The sequence below is a fragment of the Chiloscyllium punctatum genome, chromosome 36 (assembly GCF_047496795.1).
Source record: "Chiloscyllium punctatum isolate Juve2018m chromosome 36, sChiPun1.3, whole genome shotgun sequence".
Classification (NCBI taxonomy): Eukaryota; Metazoa; Chordata; class Chondrichthyes; order Orectolobiformes; family Hemiscylliidae; genus Chiloscyllium; species Chiloscyllium punctatum.
This window is the reverse complement of record NC_092774.1, coordinates 37,224,226-37,249,869: the sequence shown is the minus strand read 5'-3', so window position 1 is coordinate 37,249,869 and position 25,644 is coordinate 37,224,226. Positions and strand designations below refer to the sequence as shown.

The 25,644-nt window shown below is 46.9% G+C and overlaps 3 non-coding genes across 3 annotated transcripts; all 3 read left to right on the top strand.

Annotated features, from left to right (window-relative positions):
* Nucleotides 1-1,075: 1,075 nt before the first annotated feature.
* On the top strand, nt 1,076-1,149 carry trnan-guu (transfer RNA asparagine (anticodon GUU)). The gene has a single exon. It is a non-coding gene; the product is annotated as a tRNA-Asn (tRNA).
* A 6,645-nt stretch (nt 1,150-7,794) lies between these two features.
* On the top strand, nt 7,795-7,868 carry trnan-guu (transfer RNA asparagine (anticodon GUU)). Its single transcript has one exon. It is a non-coding gene; the product is annotated as a tRNA-Asn (tRNA).
* Nucleotides 7,869-14,513: 6,645 nt separating this feature from the next.
* On the top strand, nt 14,514-14,587 carry trnan-guu (transfer RNA asparagine (anticodon GUU)). The gene has a single exon. It is a non-coding gene; the product is annotated as a tRNA-Asn (tRNA).
* The last annotated feature ends 11,057 nt before the right edge of the window (nt 14,588-25,644 follow it).

The following is a 25,644-nucleotide window of genomic DNA, read 5'->3' as shown; positions in this document are numbered from 1 at the left end:
GGTGTTGGCGTAGAGATCCTTTGGGGCTCCCCGCCCAGGGTGGTAACCTGCTGGCTATGATTTCTTCGCTGGCGATTTTAAATGACTTCCTGTTGGTTGCATTATCGCTCAAACTTCACAAAACCCGTCTCAATAAAGACCCGTTTTCTCATGTCTGGGAATTGATTGCCATGCAGGAAACTCGGGTTCTGAACAAACAACGTACCAGACTCACAACGTCAGCTCTGTTTCCCTTTCCACAGATGCTGCTCGACCCGTTGGCTTTCTGCAGTATTCTCTGTGTTTATTAGGCACAAGTGCTGCTTTTCATTCAAGAACTTCAATCCCTGTCCTCTGGTAACTGACTCTGGTCAGTGGCAATTGGTTCTTCTGATCATTAAACTGCCCATTCCCACCGCTTCTTCCTCCATCGTGACCAACAGCCCCAGGAAATCTCCAGTTTTCCTTCTTTGCTCCAAAGCGAACATTCTCCATCTTGGGAATGTCTCCCCAAAATGGAAATTCCTCATCCCTGGACATGAGGCAAGGCGTACAATTGGAAGAGATTTTGGCAAAATATTGTCAGTTAGGAAATGGAAAAATGTTCAAATGTTCATGAAGCAACACAGAAATCCCAGTCTCCAGCTTTGTGAACCTTTAGAAACACTTTGCGAAGCGGATTTCGAGGAGAATGAAAGATGACCGGTCCGATTGAGCAGAGACAGTCCAGACACCGTCCCCTTGTTGACGAGGCCGGGAGGTTGACTCTGATGTTCTTGGCACATGAACTGATCTGAGACAATGAAAGAATTGTCGTTCCTGCACATCATGAATTCAAACCCCTTCTCCCCTGCGAGCCAACGAGAGAACTCGGGAACAGGCAAAACACTGAAAGGCTGGAAGGGCGACGGCCCCGGAGTAAGAAAGCTAGTTCCTCGTGACATGGATGTGTCTGCAGACTGTCCCCGGTATCTCCACAAGAGATCTCCCAGGCTTGATTATGGAAAAGTAAAACTGATAGACGACAATTGTAATTCTCGGCGGGGAGGCTGAAGTATAAAATCACCAGGCGATGGTGCAGCCCAAGTCAGCGCCTGTCTCTGTGGCGCAATTGGTCAGCGCGTTCGGCTGTTAACCGAAAGGTTGGTGGTTCGAGCCCACCCAGGGGCGGTGTGTTCGCTGCCCTTCTTTGGCTTCGAAGCTGTGCGCTTTTAATGGCGTCAGGAAAATTTTCCCCCAACGGAAATCTTCTCCACAAAGGGGTTTCTGAATTGAATTGATGTCTAACGGAAGGGACTGCGTTTGCTGAGAAGACGAGACCAAAAGAGAAACTAGGCAGGTTTGACAGTACCTGTCGGTGAAAACACAATTTTGAAATGTTGCCTCTGATTCTCTTTCCACAGATGTTGCCTGACCTGCTGAGTTCCTCCTGCAATTTCTAACTGAAAGTTCATTTCATCTTTTGGGGTGAAACACCGAAATATCTGCAAACACCATGTGCCGATATTTAACCCTTTCGAATCACTGTGAAGTGATTGGATTCAAACAAACTCTGCGATGATTCACTCTTTCTCAGCTCCATAGGCAGACAGGCCTGGGAAGTCAAGCTGTCAGTGTGGTTCTGTATTCGTGGGCCGAGTGGTTAATGCGATGTACATGAAATCCATTGCGGTTTCCCCTCGCAGGTGTGAACCCTGCCGAGTACAAAATGAGAAATGTCGTCGAAAAGAAAGGGAGCTTGCTCCCCGGCTTCTTCTTTAAGATTCAAATCAGTGGAGGGGGAAAAATATTTCACTCAAATTGGGACTGGTGGGAATCTGCAACCCACTGCCTGTTCGGGTGGAACAAGCAGATACCCGCAGAGCTTCTTTTGAGGCTATGAGCAAAGTGTTTGGAAATGAGACTAGAACAGTGAGGTGCTTGAAATCGTGATCGAAATGAAGCAGGCACCTGAGGACAAGGGTGTTTCCTTTGCCAGTGAAAGATACTGCTTCACCAAGTTGGGCCTGTGGAAGGGAATCAGTGACGGTGATTATCTTTGGTTGTTCGCCTTGTGAATGAACCCATTGCTGCGCATGTCCGTGCTAACGTCAGAACTCTGCAGCATGGTGGCGTGAGATACGCACAGGGCCGGGGCCAATGGATGATGCATCTGACTCCACCTCCCTGTTTGAAATGCAGCTCACAGCTTCTTCACACACCCCAATTAATCTTTCTCATTGTCCTGTAGCCGGCATACGGTTTGAATTCCCGATCTGCGGGAATGAGAATCCTTTCACTGTCTCGCGTCAGTAAATGTCCCTGAGAACATCTGAGTCAACTCACAGCGCAGTCATATGAGGGGAAGCTGAAATAGCCCCACATGCTGCTCACGGGCACATTTTATTCTCCCCAACTCAACGCCTCAAACACTGCGGCTCCTGGGAGTGGAAAAGAAACAATCACCAAAACCCAGTCCAAGCTCTGTGAATCTTCAGAAAATCAGCAAACGTTCATCCCTTCGGATTTTCTATCCTGGGCTGACAGGGATGGGTTTTGTCACTCTTTTGTAGGACATTGCAAGTGGATGTTTTGCAAACATGCACTACAATGCAATCTGATTAATCAGGACCTGGATGTTTTCGGTCTTTGAATGTATGTGTTGTGCTCCAGAACTTTGCTGTTCACAGTTTATAATACTTATCTTCCCAGTCCCCTGTATCACTTGTCGAAAATGTTTAATTTGTGTCTTGTAATCCTTTCACTGTCTGCTAATGAGGATAGCGTTTCCGTGTTTTACCTAAATTATCTTGACCTTGCATACCTCAAGCCTCAAGCGAATTTCACGAGAAACCTTCTCCAGTTCAAAAGCCAACTGTTCATGATGGCTCTGTTCCTTGTCACGTGTCCAATTTCAGATCGATGTTGTTAATGTCCCTTCTACTCCTTCAGATCCAGGTTTCGCTCACAGGGCTAGAACAGAACTGTCACCAAATACATTTACCAATCTACGTTCATCCTATCGATTGTATTAGCATCATCAACACTTCTCATCAAAATAACTCGAGAGACTTTCATCACAATTTTCTGTGAACAGTCATACATTAGCTTTGCTGAATGAACCCCAAATTTCTTGAAGTGGCTCCTTATTTTCGGCCCTGATTATTAATCTCTCTACGCATGGGAATGGATCCTTCCCAGCCGCTCTATCTCTCATCAATGTGTGTAGTTCAATTCGATCTCCCATCAGCCTCCTCTGTCCTGATCAAATCCAGGGCAACAGGAACCGTTGGGGCTATGGCGCGGACAGGACAATCCCAATACTCACCTTTCCTGTTAGAACTATTCCATGAGAAAGTTTAGACCACAACTTTGGGCGTGTAGTTGTGGCCGAACACTTAAGGTGTTGGCGTAGAGATCCTTTGGGGCTCCCCGCCCAGGGTGGTAACCTGCTGGCTATGATTTCTTCGCTGGCGATTTTAAATGACTTCCTGTTGGTTGCATTATCGCTCAAACTTCACAAAACCCGTCTCAATAAAGACCCGTTTTCTCATGTCTGGGAATTGATTGCCATGCAGGAAACTCGGGTTCTGAACAAACAACGTACCAGACTCACAACGTCAGCTCTGTTTCCCTTTCCACAGATGCTGCTCGACCCGTTGGCTTTCTGCAGTATTCTCTGTGTTTATTAGGCACAAGTGCTGCTTTTCATTCAAGAACTTCAATCCCTGTCCTCTGGTAACTGACTCTGGTCAGTGGCAATTGGTTCTTCTGATCATTAAACTGCCCATTCCCACCGCTTCTTCCTCCATCGTGACCAACAGCCCCAGGAAATCTCCAGTTTTCCTTCTTTGCTCCAAAGCGAACATTCTCCACCTTGGGAATGTCTCCCCAAAATGGAAATTCCTCATCCCTGGACATGAGGCAAGGCGTACAATTGGAAGAGATTTTGGCAAAATATTGTCAGTTCGGAAATGGAAAAATGTTCAAATGTTCATGAAGCAACACAGAAATCCCAGTCTCCAGCTTTGTGAACCTTTAGAAACACTTTGCGAAGCGGATTTAGAGGAGAATGAAAGATGACCGGTCCGATTGAGCAGAGACAGTCCAGACACGGTCCCCTTGTTGACGAGGCCGGGCGGTTGACTCTGATGTTCTTGGCACATGAACTGATCTGAGACAATGAAAGAATTGTCGTTCCTGCACATCATGAATTCAAACCCCTTCTCCCCTGCGAGCCAACGAGAGAACTCGGGAACAGGCAAAACACTGAAAGGCTGGAAGGGCGACGGCCCCGGAGTAAGAAAGCTAGTTCCTCGTGACATGGATGTGTCTGCAGACTGTCCCCGGTATCTCCACAAGAGATCTCCCAGGCTTGATTATGGAAAAGTAAAACTGATAGACGACAACTGTAATTCTCGGCGGGGAGGCTGAATTATAAAATCACCAGGCGATGTGCAGCCCAAGTCAGCGCCTGTCTCTGTGGCGCAATTAGTCCGCGCGTTCGGCTGTTAACCGAAAGGTTGGTGGTTCGAGCCCACCCAGGGGCGGTGTGTTCGCTGCCCTTCTTTGGCTTCGAAGCTGTGCGCTTTTAATGGCGTCAGGAAAATTTTCCCCCAACGGAAATCTTCTCCACAAAGGGGTTTCTGAATTGAATTGATGTCTAACGGAAGGGACTGCGTTTGCTGAGAAGACGAGACCAAAAGAGAAACTAGGCAGGTTTGACAGTACCTGTCGGTGAAAACACAATTTTGAAATGTTGCCTCTGATTCTCTTTCCACAGATGTTGCCTGACCTGCTGGGTTCCTCCTGCAATTTCTAACTGAAAGTTCATTCCATCTTTTGGGGTGAAACACCGAAATATCTGCAAACACCATGTGCCGATATTTAACCCTTTCGAATCACTGTGAAGTGATTGGATTCAAACAAACTCTGCGATGATTCACTCTTTCTCAGCTCCATAGGCAGACAGGCCTGGGAAGTCAAGCTGTCAGTGTGGTTCTGTATTCGTGGGCCGAGTGGTTAATGCGATGTACATGAAATCCATTGCGGTTTCCCCTCGCAGGTGTGAACCCTGCCGAGTACAAAATGAGAAATGTCGTCGAAAAGAAAGGGAGCTTGCTCCCCGGCTTCTTCTTTAAGATTCAAATCAGTGGAGGGGGAAAAATATTTCACTCAAATTGGGACTGGTGGGAATCTGCAACCCACTGCCTGTTCGGGTGGAACAAGCAGATACCCGCAGAGCTTCTTTTGAGGCTATGAGCAAAGTGTTTGGAAATGAGACTAGAAGAGTGAGGTGCTTGAAATCGTGATCGAAATGAAGCAGGCACCTGAGGACAAGGGTGTTTCCTTTGCCAGTGAAAGATACTGCTTCACAAAGTTGGGCCTGTGGAAGGGAATCAGTGACGGTGATTATCTTTGGTTGTTCGCCTTGTGAATGAACCCATTGCTGCGCATGTCCGTGCTAACGTCAGAACTCTGCAGCATGGTGGCGTGAGATACGCACAGGGCCGGGGCCAATGGATGATGCATCTGACTCCACCTCCCTGTTTGAAATGCAGCTCACAGCTTCTTCACACACCCCAATTAATCTTTCTCATTGTCCTGTAGCCGGCATACGGTTTGAATTCCCGATCTGCGGGAATGAGAATCCTTTCACTGTCTCGCGTCAGTAAATGTCCCTGAGAACATCTGAGTCAACTCACAGCGCAGTCATATGAGGGGAAGCTGAAATAGCCCCACATGCTGCTCACGGGCACATTTTATTCTCCCCAACTCAACGCCTCAAACACTGCGGCTCCTGGGAGTGGAAAAGAAACAATCACCAAAACCCAGTCCAAGCTCTGTGAATCTTCAGAAAATCAGCAAACGTTCATCCCTTCGGATTTTCTATCCTGGGCTGACAGGGATGGGTTTTGTCACTCTTTTGTAGGACATTGCAAGTGGATGTTTTGCAAACATGCACTACAATGCAATCTGATTAATCAGGACCTGGATGTTTTCGGTCTTTGAATGTATGTGTTGTGCTCCAGAACTTTGCTGTTCACAGTTTATAATACTTATCTTCCCAGTCCCCTGTATCACTTGTCGAAAATGTTTAATTTGTGTCTTGTAATCCTTTCACTGTCTGCTAATGAGGATAGCGTTTCCGTGTTTTACCTAAATTATCTTGACCTTGCATACCTCAAGCCTCAAGCGAATTTCACGAGAAACCTTCTCCAGTTCAAAAGCCAACTGTTCATGATGGCTCTGTTCCTTGTCACGTGTCCAATTTCAGATCGATGTTGTTAATGTCCCTTCTACTCCTTCAGATCCAGGTTTCGCTCACAGGGCTAGAACAGAACTGTCACCAAATACATTTACCAATCTACGTTCATCCTATCGATTGTATTAGCATCATCAACACTTCTCATCAAAATAACTCGAGAGACTTTCATCACAATTTTCTGTGAACAGTCATACATTAGCTTTGCTGAATGAACCCCAAATTTCTTGAAGTGGCTCCTTATTTTCGGCCCTGATTATTAATCTCTCTACGCATGGGAATGGATCCTTCCCAGCCGCTCTATCTCTCATCAATGTGTGTAGTTCAATTCGATCTCCCATCAGCCTCCTCTGTCCTGATCAAATCCAGGGCAACAGGAACCGTTGGGGCTATGGCGCGGACAGGACAATCCCAATACTCACCTTTCCTGTTAGAACTATTCCATGAGAAAGTTTAGACCACAACTTTGGGCGTGTAGTTGTGGCCGAACACTTAAGGTGTTGGCGTAGAGATCCTTTGGGGCTCCCCGCCCAGGGTGGTAACCTGCTGGCTATGATTTCTTCGCTGGCGATTTTAAATGACTTCCTGTTGGTTGCATTATCGCTCAAACTTCACAAAACCCGTCTCAATAAAGACCCGTTTTCTCATGTCTGGGAATTGATTGCCATGCAGGAAACTCGGGTTCTGAACAAACAACGTACCAGACTCACAACGTCAGCTCTGGTTCCCTTTCCACAGATGCTGCTCGACCCGTTGGCTTTCTGCAGTATTCTCTGTGTTTATTAGGCACAAGTGCTGCTTTTCATTCAAGAACTTCAATCCCTGTCCTCTGGTAACTGACTCTGGTCAGTGGCAATTGGTTCTTCTGATCATTAAACTGCCCATTCCCACCGCTTCTTCCTCCATCGTGACCAACAGCCCCAGGAAATCTCCAGTTTTCCTTCTTTGCTCCAAAGCGAACATTCTCCACCTTGGGAATGTCTCCCCAAAATGGAAATTCCTCATCCCTGGACATGAGGCAAGGCGTACAATTGGAAGAGATTTTGGCAAAATATTGTCAGTTAGGAAATGGAAAAATGTTCAAATGTTCATGAAGCAACACAGAAATCCCAGTCTCCAGCTTTGTGAACCTTTAGAAACACTTTGCGAAGCGGATTTCGAGGAGAATGAAAGATGACCGGTCCGATTGAGCAGAGACAGTCCAGACACCGTCCCCTTGTTGACGAGGCCGGGAGGTTGACTCTGATGTTCTTGGCACATGAACTGATCTGAGACAATGAAAGAATTGTCGTTCCTGCACATCATGAATTCAAACCCCTTCTCCCCTGCGAGCCAACGAGAGAACTCGGGAACAGGCAAAACACTGAAAGGCTGGAAGGGCGACGGCCCCGGAGTAAGAAAGCTAGTTCCTCGTGACATGGATGTGTCTGCAGACTGTCCCCGGTATCTCCACAAGAGATCTCCCAGGCTTGATTATGGAAAAGTAAAACTGATAGACGACAATTGTAATTCTCGGCGGGGAGGCTGAAGTATAAAATCACCAGGCGATGGTGCAGCCCAAGTCAGCGCCTGTCTCTGTGGCGCAATTGGTCAGCGCGTTCGGCTGTTAATCGAAAGGTTGGTGGTTCGAGCCCACCCAGGGGCGGTGTGTTCGCTGCCCTTCTTTGGCTTCGAAGCTGTGCGCTTTTAATGGCGTCAGGAAAATTTTCCCCCAACGGAAATCTTCTCCACAAAGGGGTTTCTGAATTGAATTGATGTCTAACGGAAGGGACTGCGTTTGCTGAGAAGACGAGACCAAAAGAGAAACTAGGCAGGTTTGACAGTACCTGTCGGTGAAAACACAATTTTGAAATGTTGCCTCTGATTCTCTTTCCACAGATGTTGCCTGACCTGCTGAGTTCCTCCTGCAATTTCTAACTGAAAGTTCATTTCATCTTTTGGGGTGAAACACCGAAATATCTGCAAACACCATGTGCCGATATTTAACCCTTTCGAATCACTGTGAAGTGATTGGATTCAAACAAACTCTGCGATGATTCACTCTTTCTCAGCTCCATAGGCAGACAGGCCTGGGAAGTCAAGCTGTCAGTGTGGTTCTGTATTCGTGGGCCGAGTGGTTAATGCGATGTACATGAAATCCATTGCGGTTTCCCCTCGCAGGTGTGAACCCTGCCGAGTACAAAATGAGAAATGTCGTCGAAAAGAAAGGGAGCTTGCTCCCCGGCTTCTTCTTTAAGATTCAAATCAGTGGAGGGGGAAAAATATTTCACTCAAATTGGGACTGGTGGGAATCTGCAACCCACTGCCTGTTCGGGTGGAACAAGCAGATACCCGCAGAGCTTCTTTTGAGGCTATGAGCAAAGTGTTTGGAAATGAGACTAGAACAGTGAGGTGCTTGAAATCGTGATCGAAATGAAGCAGGCACCTGAGGACAAGGGTGTTTCCTTTGCCAGTGAAAGATACTGCTTCACCAAGTTGGGCCTGTGGAAGGGAATCAGTGACGGTGATTATCTTTGGTTGTTCGCCTTGTGAATGAACCCATTGCTGCGCATGTCCGTGCTAACGTCAGAACTCTGCAGCATGGTGGCGTGAGATACGCACAGGGCCGGGGCCAATGGATGATGCATCTGACTCCACCTCCCTGTTTGAAATGCAGCTCACAGCTTCTTCACACACCCCAATTAATCTTTCTCATTGTCCTGTAGCCGGCATACGGTTTGAATTCCCGATCTGCGGGAATGAGAATCCTTTCACTGTCTCGCGTCAGTAAATGTCCCTGAGAACATCTGAGTCAACTCACAGCGCAGTCATATGAGGGGAAGCTGAAATAGCCCCACATGCTGCTCACGGGCACATTTTATTCTCCCCAACTCAACGCCTCAAACACTGCGGCTCCTGGGAGTGGAAAAGAAACAATCACCAAAACCCAGTCCAAGCTCTGTGAATCTTCAGAAAATCAGCAAACGTTCATCCCTTCGGATTTTCTATCCTGGGCTGACAGGGATGGGTTTTGTCACTCTTTTGTAGGACATTGCAAGTGGATGTTTTGCAAACATGCACTACAATGCAATCTGATTAATCAGGACCTGGATGTTTTCGGTCTTTGAATGTATGTGTTGTGCTCCAGAACTTTGCTGTTCACAGTTTATAATACTTATCTTCCCAGTCCCCTGTATCACTTGTCGAAAATGTTTAATTTGTGTCTTGTAATCCTTTCACTGTCTGCTAATGAGGATAGCGTTTCCGTGTTTTACCTAAATTATCTTGACCTTGCATACCTCAAGCCTCAAGCGAATTTCACGAGAAACCTTCTCCAGTTCAAAAGCCAACTGTTCATGATGGCTCTGTTCCTTGTCACGTGTCCAATTTCAGATCGATGTTGTTAATGTCCCTTCTACTCCTTCAGATCCAGGTTTCGCTCACAGGGCTAGAACAGAACTGTCACCAAATACATTTACCAATCTACGTTCATCCTATCGATTGTATTAGCATCATCAACACTTCTCATCAAAATAACTCGAGAGACTTTCATCACAATTTTCTGTGAACAGTCATACATTAGCTTTGCTGAATGAACCCCAAATTTCTTGAAGTGGCTCCTTATTTTCGGCCCTGATTATTAATCTCTCTACGCATGGGAATGGATCCTTCCCAGCCGCTCTATCTCTCATCAATGTGTGTAGTTCAATTCGATCTCCCATCAGCCTCCTCTGTCCTGATCAAATCCAGGGCAACAGGAACCGTTGGGGCTATGGCGCGGACAGGACAATCCCAATACTCACCTTTCCTGTTAGAACTATTCCATGAGAAAGTTTAGACCACAACTTTGGGCGTGTAGTTGTGGCCGAACACTTAAGGTGTTGGCGTAGAGATCCTTTGGGGCTCCCCGCCCAGGGTGGTAACCTGCTGGCTATGATTTCTTCGCTGGCGATTTTAAATGACTTCCTGTTGGTTGCATTATCGCTCAAACTTCACAAAACCCGTCTCAATAAAGACCCGTTTTCTCATGTCTGGGAATTGATTGCCATGCAGGAAACTCGGGTTCTGAACAAACAACGTACCAGACTCACAACGTCAGCTCTGTTTCCCTTTCCACAGATGCTGCTCGACCCGTTGGCTTTCTGCAGTATTCTCTGTGTTTATTAGGCACAAGTGCTGCTTTTCATTCAAGAACTTCAATCCCTGTCCTCTGGTAACTGACTCTGGTCAGTGGCAATTGGTTCTTCTGATCATTAAACTGCCCATTCCCACCGCTTCTTCCTCCATCGTGACCAACAGCCCCAGGAAATCTCCAGTTTTCCTTCTTTGCTCCAAAGCGAACATTCTCCACCTTGGGAATGTCTCCCCAAAATGGAAATTCCTCATCCCTGGACATGAGGCAAGGCGTACAATTGGAAGAGATTTTGGCAAAATATTGTCAGTTCGGAAATGGAAAAATGTTCAAATGTTCATGAAGCAACACAGAAATCCCAGTCTCCAGCTTTGTGAACCTTTAGAAACACTTTGCGAAGCGGATTTAGAGGAGAATGAAAGATGACCGGTCCGATTGAGCAGAGACAGTCCAGACACGGTCCCCTTGTTGACGAGGCCGGGCGGTTGACTCTGATGTTCTTGGCACATGAACTGATCTGAGACAATGAAAGAATTGTCGTTCCTGCACATCATGAATTCAAACCCCTTCTCCCCTGCGAGCCAACGAGAGAACTCGGGAACAGGCAAAACACTGAAAGGCTGGAAGGGCGACGGCCCCGGAGTAAGAAAGCTAGTTCCTCGTGACATGGATGTGTCTGCAGACTGTCCCCGGTATCTCCACAAGAGATCTCCCAGGCTTGATTATGGAAAAGTAAAACTGATAGACGACAACTGTAATTCTCGGCGGGGAGGCTGAATTATAAAATCACCAGGCGATGTGCAGCCCAAGTCAGCGCCTGTCTCTGTGGCGCAATTAGTCCGCGCGTTCGGCTGTTAACCGAAAGGTTCGTGGTTCGAGCCCACCCAGGGGCGGTGTGTTCGCTGCCCTTCTTTGGCTTCGAAGCTGTGCGCTTTTAATGGCGTCAGGAAAATTTTCCCCCAACGGAAATCTTCTCCACAAAGGGGTTTCTGAATTGAATTGATGTCTAACGGAAGGGACTGCGTTTGCTGAGAAGACGAGACCAAAAGAGAAACTAGGCAGGTTTGACAGTACCTGTCGGTGAAAACACAATTTTGAAATGTTGCCTCTGATTCTCTTTCCACAGATGTTGCCTGACCTGCTGGGTTCCTCCTGCAATTTCTAACTGAAAGTTCATTCCATCTTTTGGGGTGAAACACCGAAATATCTGCAAACACCATGTGCCGATATTTAACCCTTTCGAATCACTGTGAAGTGATTGGATTCAAACAAACTCTGCGATGATTCACTCTTTCTCAGCTCCATAGGCAGATAGGCCTGGGAAGTCAAGCTGTCAGTGTGGTTCTGTATTCGTGGGCCGAGTGGTTAATGCGATGTACATGAAATCCATTGCGGTTTCCCCTCGCAGGTGTGAACCCTGCCGAGTACAAAATGAGAAATGTCGTCGAAAAGAAAGGGAGCTTGCTCCCCGGCTTCTTCTTTAAGATTCAAATCAGTGGAGGGGGAAAAATATTTCACTCAAATTGGGACTGGTGGGAATCTGCAACCCACTGCCTGTTCGGGTGGAACAAGCAGATACCCGCAGAGCTTCTTTTGAGGCTATGAGCAAAGTGTTTGGAAATGAGACTAGAAGAGTGAGGTGCTTGAAATCGTGATCGAAATGAAGCAGGCACCTGAGGACAAGGGTGTTTCCTTTGCCAGTGAAAGATACTGCTTCACAAAGTTGGGCCTGTGGAAGGGAATCAGTGACGGTGATTATCTTTGGTTGTTCGCCTTGTGAATGAACCCATTGCTGCGCATGTCCGTGCTAACGTCAGAACTCTGCAGCATGGTGGCGTGAGATACGCACAGGGCCGGGGCCAATGGATGATGCATCTGACTCCACCTCCCTGTTTGAAATGCAGCTCACAGCTTCTTCACACACCCCAATTAATCTTTCTCATTGTCCTGTAGCCGGCATACGGTTTGAATTCCCGATCTGCGGGAATGAGAATCCTTTCACTGTCTCGCGTCAGTAAATGTCCCTGAGAACATCTGAGTCAACTCACAGCGCAGTCATATGAGGGGAAGCTGAAATAGCCCCACATGCTGCTCACGGGCACATTTTATTCTCCCCAACTCAACGCCTCAAACACTGCGGCTCCTGGGAGTGGAAAAGAAACAATCACCAAAACCCAGTCCAAGCTCTGTGAATCTTCAGAAAATCAGCAAACGTTCATCCCTTCGGATTTTCTATCCTGGGCTGACAGGGATGGGTTTTGTCACTCTTTTGTAGGACATTGCAAGTGGATGTTTTGCAAACATGCACTACAATGCAATCTGATTAATCAGGACCTGGATGTTTTCGGTCTTTGAATGTATGTGTTGTGCTCCAGAACTTTGCTGTTCACAGTTTATAATACTTATCTTCCCAGTCCCCTGTATCACTTGTCGAAAATGTTTAATTTGTGTCTTGTAATCCTTTCACTGTCTGCTAATGAGGATAGCGTTTCCGTGTTTTACCTAAATTATCTTGACCTTGCATACCTCAAGCCTCAAGCGAATTTCACGAGAAACCTTCTCCAGTTCAAAAGCCAACTGTTCATGATGGCTCTGTTCCTTGTCACGTGTCCAATTTCAGATCGATGTTGTTAATGTCCCTTCTACTCCTTCAGATCCAGGTTTCGCTCACAGGGCTAGAACAGAACTGTCACCAAATACATTTACCAATCTACGTTCATCCTATCGATTGTATTAGCATCATCAACACTTCTCATCAAAATAACTCGAGAGACTTTCATCACAATTTTCTGTGAACAGTCATACATTAGCTTTGCTGAATGAACCCCAAATTTCTTGAAGTGGCTCCTTATTTTCGGCCCTGATTATTAATCTCTCTACGCATGGGAATGGATCCTTCCCAGCCGCTCTATCTCTCATCAATGTGTGTAGTTCAATTCGATCTCCCATCAGCCTCCTCTGTCCTGATCAAATCCAGGGCAACAGGAACCGTTGGGGCTATGGCGCGGACAGGACAATCCCAATACTCACCTTTCCTGTTAGAACTATTCCATGAGAAAGTTTAGACCACAACTTTGGGCGTGTAGTTGTGGCCGAACACTTAAGGTGTTGGCGTAGAGATCCTTTGGGGCTCCCCGCCCAGGGTGGTAACCTGCTGGCTATGATTTCTTCGCTGGCGATTTTAAATGACTTCCTGTTGGTTGCATTATCGCTCAAACTTCACAAAACCCGTCTCAATAAAGACCCGTTTTCTCATGTCTGGGAATTGATTGCCATGCAGGAAACTCGGGTTCTGAACAAACAACGTACCAGACTCACAACGTCAGCTCTGGTTCCCTTTCCACAGATGCTGCTCGACCCGTTGGCTTTCTGCAGTATTCTCTGTGTTTATTAGGCACAAGTGCTGCTTTTCATTCAAGAACTTCAATCCCTGTCCTCTGGTAACTGACTCTGGTCAGTGGCAATTGGTTCTTCTGATCATTAAACTGCCCATTCCCACCGCTTCTTCCTCCATCGTGACCAACAGCCCCAGGAAATCTCCAGTTTTCCTTCTTTGCTCCAAAGCGAACATTCTCCACCTTGGGAATGTCTCCCCAAAATGGAAATTCCTCATCCCTGGACATGAGGCAAGGCGTACAATTGGAAGAGATTTTGGCAAAATATTGTCAGTTAGGAAATGGAAAAATGTTCAAATGTTCATGAAGCAACACAGAAATCCCAGTCTCCAGCTTTGTGAACCTTTAGAAACACTTTGCGAAGCGGATTTCGAGGAGAATGAAAGATGACCGGTCCGATTGAGCAGAGACAGTCCAGACACCGTCCCCTTGTTGACGAGGCCGGGAGGTTGACTCTGATGTTCTTGGCACATGAACTGATCTGAGACAATGAAAGAATTGTCGTTCCTGCACATCATGAATTCAAACCCCTTCTCCCCTGCGAGCCAACGAGAGAACTCGGGAACAGGCAAAACACTGAAAGGCTGGAAGGGCGACGGCCCCGGAGTAAGAAAGCTAGTTCCTCGTGACATGGATGTGTCTGCAGACTGTCCCCGGTATCTCCACAAGAGATCTCCCAGGCTTGATTATGGAAAAGTAAAACTGATAGACGACAATTGTAATTCTCGGCGGGGAGGCTGAAGTATAAAATCACCAGGCGATGGTGCAGCCCAAGTCAGCGCCTGTCTCTGTGGCGCAATTGGTCAGCGCGTTCGGCTGTTAACCGAAAGGTTGGTGGTTCGAGCCCACCCAGGGGCGGTGTGTTCGCTGCCCTTCTTTGGCTTCGAAGCTGTGCGCTTTTAATGGCGTCAGGAAAATTTTCCCCCAACGGAAATCTTCTCCACAAAGGGGTTTCTGAATTGAATTGATGTCTAACGGAAGGGACTGCGTTTGCTGAGAAGACGAGACCAAAAGAGAAACTAGGCAGGTTTGACAGTACCTGTCGGTGAAAACACAATTTTGAAATGTTGCCTCTGATTCTCTTTCCACAGATGTTGCCTGACCTGCTGAGTTCCTCCTGCAATTTCTAACTGAAAGTTCATTTCATCTTTTGGGGTGAAACACCGAAATATCTGCAAACACCATGTGCCGATATTTAACCCTTTCGAATCACTGTGAAGTGATTGGATTCAAACAAACTCTGCGATGATTCACTCTTTCTCAGCTCCATAGGCAGACAGGCCTGGGAAGTCAAGCTGTCAGTGTGGTTCTGTATTCGTGGGCCGAGTGGTTAATGCGATGTACATGAAATCCATTGCGGTTTCCCCTCGCAGGTGTGAACCCTGCCGAGTACAAAATGAGAAATGTCGTCGAAAAGAAAGGGAGCTTGCTCCCCGGCTTCTTCTTTAAGATTCAAATCAGTGGAGGGGGAAAAATATTTCACTCAAATTGGGACTGGTGGGAATCTGCAACCCACTGCCTGTTCGGGTGGAGCAAGCCGATACCCGCAGAGCTTCTTTTGAGGCTATGAGCAAAGTGTTTGGAAATGAGACTAGAAGAGTGAGGTGCTTGAAATCGTGATCGAAATGAAGCAGGCACCTGAGGACAAGGGTGTTTCTTTTGCCAGTGAAAGATACTGCTTCACCAAGTTGGGCCTGTGGAAGGGAATCAGTGACGGTGATTATCTTTGGTTGTTCGCCTTGTGAATGAACCCATTGCTGCGCATGTCCGTGCTAACGTCAGAACTCTGCAGCATGGTGGCGTGAGATACGCACAGGGCCGGGGCCAATGGATGATGCATCTGACTCCACCTCCCTGTTTGAAATGCAGCTCACAGCTTCTTCACACACCCCAATTAATCTTTCTCATTGTCCTGTAGCCGGCATACGGTTTGAATTCCCGATCTGCGGGAATGAGAATCCTTTCACTGTCTCGCGTCAGTAAATGTCCCTGAGAACATCTGAGTCAACTCACAGCGCAGTCATATGAGGGGAAGCTGAAATAGCCCCACATGCTGCTCACGGGCACATTTTATTCTCCCCAACTCAACGCCTCAAACACTGCGGCTCCTGGGAGTGGAAAAGAAACAATCACCAAAACCCAGTCCAAGCTCTGTGAATCTTCAGAAAATCAGCAAACGTTCATCCCTTCGGATTTTCTATCCTGGGCTGACAGGGATGGGTTTTGTCACTCTTTTGTAGGACATTGCAAGTGGATGTTTTGCAAACATGCACTACAATGCAATCTGATTAATCAGGACCTGGATGTTTTCGGTCTTTGAATGTATGTGTTGTGCTCCAGAACTTTGCTGTTCACAGTTTATAATACTTATCTTCCCAGTCCCCTGTATCACTTGTCGAAAATGTTTAATTTGTGTCTTGTAATCCTTTCACTGTCTGCTAATGAGGATAGCGTTTCCGTGTTTTACCTAAATTATCTTGACCTTGCATACCTCAAGCCTCAAGCGAATTTCACGAGAAACCTTCTCCAGTTCAAAAGCCAACTGTTCATGATGGCTCTGTTCCTTGTCACGTGTCCAATTTCAGATCGATGTTGTTAATGTCCCTTCTACTCCTTCAGATCCAGGTTTCGCTCACAGGGCTAGAACAGAACTGTCACCAAATACATTTACCAATCTACGTTCATCCTATCGATTGTATTAGCATCATCAACACTTCTCATCAAAATAACTCGAGAGACTTTCATCACAATTTTCTGTGAACAGTCATACATTAGCTTTGCTGAATGAACCCCAAATTTCTTGAAGTGGCTCCTTATTTTCGGCCCTGATTATTAATCTCTCTACGCATGGGAATGGATCCTTCCCAGCCGCTCTATCTCTCATCAATGTGTGTAGTTCAATTCGATCTCCCATCAGCCTCCTCTGTCCTGATCAAATCCAGGGCAACAGGAACCGTTGGGGCTATGGCGCGGACAGGACAATCCCAATACTCACCTTTCCTGTTAGAACTATTCCATGAGAAAGTTTAGACCACAACTTTGGGCGTGTAGTTGTGGCCGAACACTTAAGGTGTTGGCGTAGAGATCCTTTGGGGCTCCCCGCCCAGGGTGGTAACCTGCTGGCTATGATTTCTTCGCTGGCGATTTTAAATGACTTCCTGTTGGTTGCATTATCGCTCAAACTTCACAAAACCCGTCTCAATAAAGACCCGTTTTCTCATGTCTGGGAATTGATTGCCATGCAGGAAACTCGGGTTCTGAACAAACAACGTACCAGACTCACAACGTCAGCTCTGTTTCCCTTTCCACAGATGCTGCTCGACCCGTTGGCTTTCTGCAGTATTCTCTGTGTTTATTAGGCACAAGTGCTGCTTTTCATTCAAGAACTTCAATCCCTGTCCTCTGGTAACTGACTCTGGTCAGTGGCAATTGGTTCTTCTGATCATTAAACTGTCCATTCCCACCGCTTCTTCCTCCATCGTGACCAACAGCCCCAGGAAATCTCCAGTTTTCCTTCTTTGCTCCAAAGCGAACATTCTCCACCTTGGGAATGTCTCCCCAAAATGGAAATTCCTCATCCCTGGACATGAGGCAAGGCGTACAATTGGAAGAGATTTTGGCAAAATATTGTCAGTTAGGAAATGGAAAAATGTTCAAATGTTCATGAAGCAACACAGAAATCCCAGTCTCCAGCTTTGTGAACCTTTAGAAACACTTTGCGAAGCGGATTTCGAGGAGAATGAAAGATGACCGGTCCGATTGAGCAGAGACAGTCCAGACACCGTCCCCTTGTTGACGAGGCCGGGAGGTTGACTCTGATGTTCTTGGCACATGAACTGATCTGAGACAATGAAAGAATTGTCGTTCCTGCACATCATGAATTCAAACCCCTTCTCCCCTGCGAGCCAACGAGAGAACTCGGAAACAGGCAAAACACTGAAAGGCTGGAAGGGCGACGGCCCCGGAGTAAGAAAGCTAGTTCCTCGTGACATGGATGTGTCTGCAGACTGTCCCCGGTATCTCCACAAGAGATCTCCCAGGCTTGATTATGGAAAAGTAAAACTGATAGACGACAACTGTAATTCTCGGCGGGGAGGCTGAATTATAAAATCACCAGGCGATGTGCAGCCCAAGTCAGCGCCTGTCTCTGTGGCGCAATTAGTCCGCGCGTTCGGCTGTTAACCGAAAGGTTGGTGGTTCGAGCCCACCCAGGGGCGGTGTGTTCGCTGCCCTTCTTTGGCTTCGAAGCTGTGCGCTTTTAATGGCGTCAGGAAAATTTTCCCCCAACGGAAATCTTCTCCACAAAGGGGTTTCTGAATTGAATTGATGTCTAACGGAAGGGACTGCGTTTGCTGAGAAGACGAGACCAAAAGAGAAACTAGGCAGGTTTGACAGTACCTGTCGGTGAAAACACAATTTTGAAATGTTGCCTCTGATTCTCTTTCCACAGATGTTGCCTGACCTGCTGAGTTCCTCCTGCAATTTCTAACTGAAAGTTCATTTCATCTTTTGGGGTGAAACACCGAAATATCTGCAAACACCATGTGCCGATATTTAACCCTTTCGAATCACTGTGAAGTGATTGGATTCAAACAAACTCTGCGATGATTCACTCTTTCTCAGCTCCATAGGCAGACAGGCCTGGGAAGTCAAGCTGTCAGTGTGGTTCTGTATTCGTGGGCCGAGTGGTTAATGCGATGTACATGAAATCCATTGCGGTTTCCCCTCGCAGGTGTGAACCCTGCCGAGTACAAAATGAGAAATGTCGTCGAAAAGAAAGGGAGCTTGCTCCCCGGCTTCTTCTTTAAGATTCAAATCAGTGGAGGGGGAAAAATATTTCACTCAAATTGGGACTGGTGGGAATCTGCAACCCACTGCCTGTTCGGGTGGAACAAGCAGATACCCGCAGAGCTTCTTTTGAGGCTATGAGCAAAGTGTTTGGAAATGAGACTAGAACAGTGAGGTGCTTGAAATCGTGATCGAAATGAAGCAGGCACCTGAGGACAAGGGTGTTTCTTTTGCCAGTGAAAGATACTGCTTCACCAAGTTGGGCCTGTGGAAGGGAATCAGTGACGGTGATTATCTTTGGTTGTTCGCCTTGTGAATGAACCCATTGCTGCGCATGTCCGTGCTAACGTCAGAACTCTGCAGCATGGTGGCGTGAGATACGCACAGGGCCGGGGCCAATGGATGATGCATCTGACTCCACCTCCCTGTTTGAAATGCAGCTCACAGCTTCTTCACACACCCCAATTAATCTTTCTCATTGTCCTGTAGCCGGCATACGGTTTGAATTCCCGATCTGCGGGAATGAGAATCCTTTCACTGTCTCGCGTCAGTAAATGTCCCTGAGAACATCTGAGTCAACTCACAGCGCAGTCATATGAGGGGAAGCTGAAATAGCCCCACATGCTGCTCACGGGCACATTTTATTCTCCCCAACTCAACGCCTCAAACACTGCGGCTCCTGGGAGTGGAAAAGAAACAATCACCAAAACCCAGTCCAAGCTCTGTGAATCTTCAGAAAATCAGCAAACGTTCATCCCTTCGGATTTTCTATCCTGGGCTGACAGGGATGGGTTTTGTCACTCTTTTGTAGGACATTGCAAGTGGATGTTTTGCAAACATGCACTACAATGCAATCTGATTAATCAGGACCTGGATGTTTTCGGTCTTTGAATGTATGTGTTGTGCTCCAGAACTTTGCTGTTCACAGTTTATAATACTTATCTTCCCAGTCCCCTGTATCACTTGTCGAAAATGTTTAATTTGTGTCTTGTAATCCTTTCACTGTCTGCTAATGAGGATAGCGTTTCCGTGTTTTACCTAAATTATCTTGACCTTGCATACCTCAAGCCTCAAGCGAATTTCACGAGAAACCTTCTCCAGTTCAAAAGCCAACTGTTCATGATGGCTCTGTTCCTTGTCACGTGTCCAATTTCAGATCGATGTTGTTAATGTCCCTTCTACTCCTTCAGATCCAGGTTTCGCTCACAGGGCTAGAACAGAACTGTCACCAAATACATTTACCAATCTACGTTCATCCTATCGATTGTATTAGCATCATCAACACTTCTCATCAAAATAACTCGAGAGACTTTCATCACAATTTTCTGTGAACAGTCATACATTAGCTTTGCTGAATGAACCCCAAATTTCTTGAAGTGGCTCCTTATTTTCGGCCCTGATTATTAATCTCTCTACGCATGGGAATGGATCCTTCCCAGCCGCTCTATCTCTCATCAATGTGTGTAGTTCAATTCGATCTCCCATCAGCCTCCTCTGTCCTGATCAAATCCAGGGCAACAGGAACCGTTGGGGCTATGGCGCGGACAGGACAATCCCAATACTCACCTTTCCTGTTAGAACTATTCCATGAGAAAGTTTAGACCACAACTTTGGGCGTGTAGTTGTGGCCGAACACTTAAGGTGTTGGCGTAGAGATCCTTTGGGGCTCCCCGCCCAGGGTGGTAACCTGCTGGCTATGATTTCTTCGCTGGCGATTTTAAATGACTTCCTGTTGGTTGCATTATCGCTCAAACTTCACAAAACCCGTCTCAATAAAGACCCGTTTTCTCATGTCTGGGAATTGATTGCCATGCAGGAAACTCGGGTTCTGAACAAACAACGTACCAGACTCACAACGTCAGCTCTGTTTCCCTTTCCACAGATGCTGCTCGACCCGTTGGCTTTCTGCAGTATTCTCTGTGTTTATTAGGCACAAGTGCTGCTTTTCATTCAAGAACTTCAATCCCTGTCCTCTGGTAACTGACTCTGGTCAGTGGCAATTGGTTCTTCTGATCATTAAACTGCCCATTCCCACCGCTTCTTCCTCCATCGTGACCAACAGCCCCAGGAAATCTCCAGTTTTCCTTCTTTGCTCCAAAGCGAACATTCTCCACCTTGGGAATGTCTCCCCAAAATGGAAATTCCTCATCCCTGGACATGAGGCAAGGCGTACAATTGGAAGAGATTTTGGCAAAATATTGTCAGTTAGGAAATGGAAAAATGTTCAAATGTTCATGAAGCAACACAGAAATCCCAGTCTCCAGCTTTGTGAACCTTTAGAAACACTTTGCGAAGCGGATTTCGAGGAGAATGAAAGATGACCGGTCCGATTGAGCAGAGACAGTCCAGACACCGTCCCCTTGTTGACGAGGCCGGGAGGTTGACTCTGATGTTCTTGGCACATGAACTGATCTGAGACAATGAAAGAATTGTCGTTCCTGCACATCATGAATTCAAACCCCTTCTCCCCTGCGAGCCAACGAGAGAACTCGGAAACAGGCAAAACACTGAAAGGCTGGAAGGGCGACGGCCCCGGAGTAAGAAAGCTAGTTCCTCGTGACATGGATGTGTCTGCAGACTGTCCCCGGTATCTCCACAAGAGATCTCCCAGGCTTGATTATGGAAAAGTAAAACTGATAGACGACAACTGTAATTCTCGGCGGGGAGGCTGAATTATAAAATCACCAGGCGATGTGCAGCCCAAGTCAGCGCCTGTCTCTGTGGCGCAATTAGTCCGCGCGTTCGGCTGTTAACCGAAAGGTTGGTGGTTCGAGCCCACCCAGGGGCGGTGTGTTCGCTGCCCTTCTTTGGCTTCGAAGCTGTGCGCTTTTAATGGCGTCAGGAAAATTTTCCCCCAACGGAAATCTTCTCCACAAAGGGGTTTCTGAATTGAATTGATGTCTAACGGAAGGGACTGCGTTTGCTGAGAAGACGAGACCAAAAGAGAAACTAGGCAGGTTTGACAGTACCTGTCGGTGAAAACACAATTTTGAAATGTTGCCTCTGATTCTCTTTCCACAGATGTTGCCTGACCTGCTGAGTTCCTCCTGCAATTTCTAACTGAAAGTTCATTTCATCTTTTGGGGTGAAACACCGAAATATCTGCAAACACCATGTGCCGATATTTAACCCTTTCGAATCACTGTGAAGTGATTGGATTCAAACAAACTCTGCGATGATTCACTCTTTCTCAGCTCCATAGGCAGACAGGCCTGGGAAGTCAAGCTGTCAGTGTGGTTCTGTATTCGTGGGCCGAGTGGTTAATGCGATGTACATGAAATCCATTGCGGTTTCCCCTCGCAGGTGTGAACCCTGCCGAGTACAAAATGAGAAATGTCGTCGAAAAGAAAGGGAGCTTGCTCCCCGGCTTCTTCTTTAAGATTCAAATCAGTGGAGGGGGAAAAATATTTCACTCAAATTGGGACTGGTGGGAATCTGCAACCCACTGCCTGTTCGGGTGGAGCAAGCCGATACCCGCAGAGCTTCTTTTGAGGCTATGAGCAAAGTGTTTGGAAATGAGACTAGAAGAGTGAGGTGCTTGAAATCGTGATCGAAATGAAGCAGGCACCTGAGGACAAGGGTGTTTCTTTTGCCAGTGAAAGATACTGCTTCACCAAGTTGGGCCTGTGGAAGGGAATCAGTGACGGTGATTATCTTTGGTTGTTCGCCTTGTGAATGAACCCATTGCTGCGCATGTCCGTGCTAACGTCAGAACTCTGCAGCATGGTGGCGTGAGATACGCACAGGGCCGGGGCCAATGGATGATGCATCTGACCCACCTCCCTGTTTGAAATGCAGCTCACAGCTTCTTCACACACCCCAATTAATCTTTCTCATTGTCCTGTAGCCGGCATACGGTTTGAATTCCCGATCTGCGGGAATGAGAATCCTTTCACTGTCTCGCGTCAGTAAATGTCCCTGAGAACATCTGAGTCAACTCACAGCGCAGTCATATGAGGGGAAGCTGAAATAGCCCCACATGCTGCTCACGGGCACATTTTATTCTCCCCAACTCAACGCCTCAAACACTGCGGCTCCTGGGAGTGGAAAAGAAACAATCACCAAAACCCAGTCCAAGCTCTGTGAATCTTCAGAAAATCAGCAAACGTTCATCCCTTCGGATTTTCTATCCTGGGCTGACAGGGATGGGTTTTGTCACTCTTTTGTAGGACATTGCAAGTGGATGTTTTGCAAACATGCACTACAATGCAATCTGATTAATCAGGACCTGGATGTTTTCGGTCTTTGAATGTATGTGTTGTGCTCCAGAACTTTGCTGTTCACAGTTTATAATACTTATCTTCCCAGTCCCCTGTATCACTTGTCGAAAATGTTTAATTTGTGTCTTGTAATCCTTTCACTGTCTGCTAATGAGGATAGCGTTTCCGTGTTTTACCTAAATTATCTTGACCTTGCATACCTCAAGCCTCAAGCGAATTTCACGAGAAACCTTCTCCAGTTCAAAAGCCAACTGTTCATGATGGCTCTGTTCCTTGTCACGTGTCCAATTTCAGATCGATGTTGTTAATGTCCCTTCTACTCCTTCAGATCCAGGTTTCGCTCACAGGGCTAGAACAGAACTGTCACCAAATACATTTACCAATCTACGTTCATCCTATCGATTGTATTAGCATCATCAACACTTCTCATCAAAATAACTCGAGAGACTTTCATCACAATTTTCTGTGAACAGTCATACATTAGCTTTGCTGAATGAACCCCAAATTTCTTGAAGTGGCTCCTTATTTTCGGCCCTGATTATTAATCTCTCTACGCATGGGAATGGATCCTTCCCAGCCGCTCTATCTCTCATCAATGTGTGTAGTTCAATTCGATCTCCCATCAGCCTCCTCTGTCCTGATCAAATCCAGGGCAACAGGAACCGTTGGGGCTATGGCGCGGACAGGACAATCCCAATACTCACCTTTCCTGTTAGAACTATTCCATGAGAAAGTTTAGACCACAACTTTGGGCGTGTAGTTGTGGCCGAACACTTAAGGTGTTGGCGTAGAGATCCTTTGGGGCTCCCCGCCCAGGGTGGTAACCTGCTGGCTATGATTTCTTCGCTGGCGATTTTAAATGACTTCCTGTTGGTTGCATTATCGCTCAAACTTCACAAAACCCGTCTCAATAAAGACCCGTTTTCTCATGTCTGGGAATTGATTGCCATGCAGGAAACTCGGGTTCTGAACAAACAACGTACCAGACTCACAACGTCAGCTCTGTTTCCCTTTCCACAGATGCTGCTCGACCCGTTGGCTTTCTGCAGTATTCTCTGTGTTTATTAGGCACAAGTGCTGCTTTTCATTCAAGAACTTCAATCCCTGTCCTCTGGTAACTGACTCTGGTCAGTGGCAATTGGTTCTTCTGATCATTAAACTGTCCATTCCCACCGCTTCTTCCTCCATCGTGACCAACAGCCCCAGGAAATCTCCAGTTTTCCTTCTTTGCTCCAAAGCGAACATTCTCCACCTTGGGAATGTCTCCCCAAAATGGAAATTCCTCATCCCTGGACATGAGGCAAGGCGTACAATTGGAAGAGATTTTGGCAAAATATTGTCAGTTAGGAAATGGAAAAATGTTCAAATGTTCATGAAGCAACACAGAAATCCCAGTCTCCAGCTTTGTGAACCTTTAGAAACACTTTGCGAAGCGGATTTCGAGGAGAATGAAAGATGACCGGTCCGATTGAGCAGAGACAGTCCAGACACCGTCCCCTTGTTGACGAGGCCGGGAGGTTGACTCTGATGTTCTTGGCACATGAACTGATCTGAGACAATGAAAGAATTGTCGTTCCTGCACATCATGAATTCAAACCCCTTCTCCCCTGCGAGCCAACGAGAGAACTCGGAAACAGGCAAAACACTGAAAGGCTGGAAGGGCGACGGCCCCGGAGTAAGAAAGCTAGTTCCTCGTGACATGGATGTGTCTGCAGACTGTCCCCGGTATCTCCACAAGAGATCTCCCAGGCTTGATTATGGAAAAGTAAAACTGATAGACGACAACTGTAATTCTCGGCGGGGAGGCTGAATTATAAAATCACCAGGCGATGTGCAGCCCAAGTCAGCGCCTGTCTCTGTGGCGCAATTAGTCCGCGCGTTCGGCTGTTAACCGAAAGGTTGGTGGTTCGAGCCCACCCAGGGGCGGTGTGTTCGCTGCCCTTCTTTGGCTTCGAAGCTGTGCGCTTTTAATGGCGTCAGGAAAATTTTCCCCCAACGGAAATCTTCTCCACAAAGGGGTTTCTGAATTGAATTGATGTCTAACGGAAGGGACTGCGTTTGCTGAGAAGACGAGACCAAAAGAGAAACTAGGCAGGTTTGACAGTACCTGTCGGTGAAAACACAATTTTGAAATGTTGCCTCTGATTCTCTTTCCACAGATGTTGCCTGACCTGCTGAGTTCCTCCTGCAATTTCTAACTGAAAGTTCATTTCATCTTTTGGGGTGAAACACCGAAATATCTGCAAACACCATGTGCCGATATTTAACCCTTTCGAATCACTGTGAAGTGATTGGATTCAAACAAACTCTGCGATGATTCACTCTTTCTCAGCTCCATAGGCAGACAGGCCTGGGAAGTCAAGCTGTCAGTGTGGTTCTGTATTCGTGGGCCGAGTGGTTAATGCGATGTACATGAAATCCATTGCGGTTTCCCCTCGCAGGTGTGAACCCTGCCGAGTACAAAATGAGAAATGTCGTCGAAAAGAAAGGGAGCTTGCTCCCCGGCTTCTTCTTTAAGATTCAAATCAGTGGAGGGGGAAAAATATTTCACTCAAATTGGGACTGGTGGGAATCTGCAACCCACTGCCTGTTCGGGTGGAACAAGCAGATACCCGCAGAGCTTCTTTTGAGGCTATGAGCAAAGTGTTTGGAAATGAGACTAGAACAGTGAGGTGCTTGAAATCGTGATCGAAATGAAGCAGGCACCTGAGGACAAGGGTGTTTCTTTTGCCAGTGAAAGATACTGCTTCACCAAGTTGGGCCTGTGGAAGGGAATCAGTGACGGTGATTATCTTTGGTTGTTCGCCTTGTGAATGAACCCATTGCTGCGCATGTCCGTGCTAACGTCAGAACTCTGCAGCATGGTGGCGTGAGATACGCACAGGGCCGGGGCCAATGGATGATGCA